Here is a 4676-nt window from a genome sequence, read left to right as displayed (position 1 = left end):
CTTTGTGAAAGCTGCTGCCATATAAATTCAGGCCATTCTCTTTTTTCCCCTTATTCGTCACATCAAGTTGTCTTACCTCACAATTTTCCACATTGAAGTTAATTTGCAGATTACATGTCTGGTTTGAAAGTATTTTAATGTCTTCCTTTATTTTACCTCAGTGCTTGATCAAAACCCCCCATTTGGCAAATTTAGACCCTTTGGTATTTTTTGATTGCTCAGACATGTTCCATAGAATCCCTACAGTGGACTTGGAGGCCCATCTGCCCATCAGGTCTGCACCAACCCTCTGAACGAGCACTGTACCTAGGCTTACTCACCCACCCTATCCCCTTTGACTTGGTTGTTGCACCTTTGTCCCTGTATCAGAAGGTTGTGCCTTCAAGCCCATTCGAGGGAAGGGCTGTCTATCCCCACTAAAGACTTTGGGCGGGGGGGGGAGATTTTCCGTGCCCACCCCACCCCAGGGCATGTTTCCTGGTGGCAGGAGGTGGCCCGCGTAGGCCAGGAGCGGCATGATCCGGTCTCGCCACTGTCAAAAGGATTTCCCATTGTATCCACCTCGCATTTCCGGGAAACCCATGGTGGTGGTTTTCCGTCGGCCGGACTGGAAGTTCCCACTGGCCAGAAGTCGCCCCCCCCCCACCCCCCCATCATCTTTATCTCATGTTTTAGAGATAGTAGTACTGAGGACGTGCAGCCTTAGTGGGTGTGATGTTAACTTGAACCCCCATATTCCCTCCAAAGCAAAAGATCTCATGGCACAGCTTGACGGAAAGTAGCGGAATTGTCCAGGGCAACATTTATCCCTCAACCAACCCTACCAAAACCGACTAACCACCTCATCAGTGCTTGCAGGAGCTTGCTGTGCACAAATTGATTGCTGTTTTCCTTCTCCCCATTCCACCGGTGAATGTCAAAAAGCAATTAATTGCCCGTCAAGAATTATGGTCTGTTCAGAGGTGCGATAAAAATGCAAACACTTTCTCCATTGAGTACTCACTTTAGGATGGGCCTAAGGCCATGAAAGACACAATATCAATGCTAATGGTTTCACCTGCATATTTTATGAGCTCTTTGTGCTTTCTGATTCTACCGATAAGTCAGCATCTTTACCTCTCTGTATGTCTGTCCATGTTGTATTATCTCAGGTGCACTGGGGAGTTTCACTTGGAGCTGGCGTACCTGGACATTCGCCTCTTTCCAGGACTCCATGCGCAGAGGCTGGTTTAGCACACTGAGCTAAATAGCTAGCTTGCCGTGCAGAACAATGCCAACAGCGCGGGTTCAATTCCCGTACCCGTACCCGCCTCCCCAAACAGGCGCCGGAATGTGGCAACTAGGGGCTTTTCAGAGTAACTTCATTGAAGCCTACTTGTGACAATAACCAATTATTATAACCAGCTCCCTTGCACAGCATCAGAACATAGAACATACAGTGCAGAAGGAGGCCATTCAGCCCATCGAGTCTGCACCGACCCATTTAAGCCCTCACTTCCACCCTATCCCCGTAACCCAATAAACCCTCCTAATCTTTTTGGACAGTAAGGGCAATTTAGCATGGCCAATCCACCTAACCTGCACGTCTTTGGAATGTGGGAGAAAACCGGAGCACCCGGAGGAAACCCACGCAGACACGGGGAGAATGTGCAGACTCTGCACAGACAGTGACCCAGCGGGGAATCGAACCTGGGACCCTGGCGCTGTGAAGCCACCGTGCTAGCCACGTGAGCTACTGTGCTGCCCAAGATAGCAAATGGTGGTTAGGATGTCCAGAGATCTGGTGGTCAGCAGAAATGGGCCAGGCACGAAGCCTCGTCCACTGGGAACTGTGAGTTTAAAAATGTGTAAAGAGTTTTTCTGCTACCTGGGGTGTTGGTGGATTAGGTCAAAGGCCATAATCTGATTTTATCGTAGTCATAAATTAGTTTGATAGCAGAGAGGTTTGCTGGTCAGTCCCCTGCATAGGAAAAGCGGGGAGGGGAAGTATTGGCAGGAGACACACAAAAGAATCAAGCCATCAATTCAGCCATCTGCAAGTCATTAAGCTTAATTTACAATCAATGTTTTTGGCACACAGGATTGAGTGAGTACAATTCAAGATTTAATTAAAGCCAGCAGATGTGAATTTAACAACTGCATTCAAAAATGTCTTTCAACTCTTACATACTGTTGTTCATCGCTTTTGAGTGAAGGCACAAGAGGGTTGGAGGGTGTTATCTGAACTTTGTTTCTTCCCCCGCTTTGTCGTATCAAGAGATTGACCTCGAATGAGCAATCTGTGTCCTGCATGGATCATTCTAACACACAGTTCTCGCACTGTTTGGCCAGCAAGAAAATGTCAGAGTTCAGCATGGAAAGGCTTTTCCTGGAGTCCAGGGCTGAGATTTTACGCTGTTCTGTCCAGAGTTTGATGCCCTGAATGACTGTGTGGGGGTGGTGGAATATTCTCATCTAGAACTGGAATGGCTGATCGTGGGGTATGGCTTGTGTGCACTTTATTCAGGGGTGTATGGACAGCAGCAATTCACCAAAGTTACACTAAAAGCATTACCACCCCTCCCCCTCCACCCCCGCCCCCCCGCGTCACCTCCAGCCTGTGGCCTTTGACAGCAACAGGGATGAGGGCAGCAAACAGATCAGTGATGGGCAACCAAGGCTAGTGAATGGGCCGCATGAGTGACCCTCCTTCATCTCAGTGAGTCACAAGATTGAAATCGGCCACGTTCACTAACTCTGACCCCATGATAACATAGAATATATTAAAAACACATCAGATATTTCATAAGGGTGTCACGGTAGCAATGTTGCTTCACAACGCCACAGTCCCAGGTTCGATTCCCGCTTGGGTTGCTGTCTGTGCAGAGTCTGCAAGTTCTCCCCGTGTCTGCGTGGGTTTCCTCCGGGTGCTCCGGTTTCCGCCCACAAATCCCAAAAGACATGCTTGTCAGATGAATTGGGCATTCTGAATTCTCCCTCCGTGTACCCGAACAAGCAACGGAGTGTGGCGACTAGAGGATTTTCACAGTAACTTCATTGCAGTGTTAATATAAGCCTACTTGTGACAATAATAAAGATTATTATTATTATTAATAAAAGGAGTGACAGAAAAGGCGTAATCATATATATATATATTTTTTAAATAATTTTTATTCAAGTTTTTCAATAACAAATTTTCTCCCCACAATTTAAAACAAACAAGGCGTGTTTCCACACCAACACAAGAAAAGAACTCACCCCCCCCAAAATAGATAATAACAAAAAACCAACAGCAATACAAGAAAGAAGAAAATAACAACATAGCAAACCCACCGCCGCAAAAACAAACCCCCTAACCATCCCCAAACCCCCCCCCCTCCAAGTTGCTGCTGAGACCGACCACTCTCTACCCCTTCGCCAAGAAGTCGAGAAAGGGCTGCCACCACCGAAAGAACCCCTGTACCGACCCCCTCAGGGCAAACTTCATCCTCTCCAACTTGATGAACCCAGACATGTCGTTGATCCAGGCCTCCGAACTCGGGGGCCGCGTATCCCTCCACTGTAACAGAATCCTGCGCCGGGCTACTAGAGACGCAAAGGCCAGAATGCCGGCCTCTCTCGCCTCTTGCACTCCCGGCTCCGAAGCTACCCCAAAGATCGCGAGCCCCCAGCCCGGCTTGACCCGAGAGCCAACCACTTCCAACAAAGTCCCCGCCACCCCCTTCCAAAACCACTCCAGGGCCGGACATGCCCAAAACATATGAGTGCGGTTTGCCGGGCCTCCCGAACACCTCCCGCACCTGTCTTCCCCTCCGAAGAACCGGCTCATCCTTGCCCCTGTCATGTGAGCCCTATGCAGCATCTTCAGCTGAATTAGGCTGAGCCGTGCGCAAGAGGAGGAGGAATTCACCCTCTCCAGGGCGTCCGACCATGTTCCATCTTCAATCTCTTCCCCTAGGTCTTCCTCCCAATTCGCTTTGAGCTCATCTACTGAGGCCTCCTCCTCCTCCTGCATCAGCTGGTAAATAGCCGAGATCTTCCCCTCCCCGACCCACATCCCTGAAAGCACCCTGTCCTGCACCCCCCTTGGCGGCAGCCACGGAAACTCCGCCACCTGCCTCTTAACAAAGTCCCTGACCTGCATATACCTAAAAGCGTTCCCGGGGGGAGGTTCCACTTCCCCACCAGCTCCTCCAGAGTCGCAAACTTCCCATCCACGAAGAGGTCCCCAAACTGTCTGATGCCTGCCCTGTGCCAACTCCCAGATCCCCCACCCATTCTCCCCGGCGCAAAACGGTGATTGTCCCGTATCGGGGCCCAAACTGAGGCCTTCACTTCCCCCCTATGCCGCCTGCACTGTCCCCAGATTTTAAGGGACGCAACCACCACCGGACTCGTGGAGTACTTTGCCGGGGGGAGTGGAAGTGGGGCCGTCACCAAAGCCTCCAGACTCGTACCCGCACAGGATACCACCTCCAATCTCTTTCATGCGTCACCCTCCCCTTCCGTCACCCACCTGCGAATCATCGCCACGTTCGCCGCCCAATAATATCCACACAGGTTGGGCAGCGCCAGGCCCCCTACCTCCCTTCTTCACTCCAAAAATACCCTCCTTACTCTCGGGGCCTTCCGCACCCTCACGAACCCCAGAATCGACTTATTCACCCTTCTGAAAAAAGCCTTTGGGATCAATATGG

Source organism: Scyliorhinus canicula, chromosome 13 (genome assembly GCF_902713615.1).
Source record: "Scyliorhinus canicula chromosome 13, sScyCan1.1, whole genome shotgun sequence".
Lineage (NCBI taxonomy): Eukaryota > Metazoa > Chordata > Chondrichthyes > Carcharhiniformes > Scyliorhinidae > Scyliorhinus > Scyliorhinus canicula.
The sequence above is the reverse complement of the archived record's forward strand: the minus strand, read 5'-3'. Positions refer to the sequence as shown.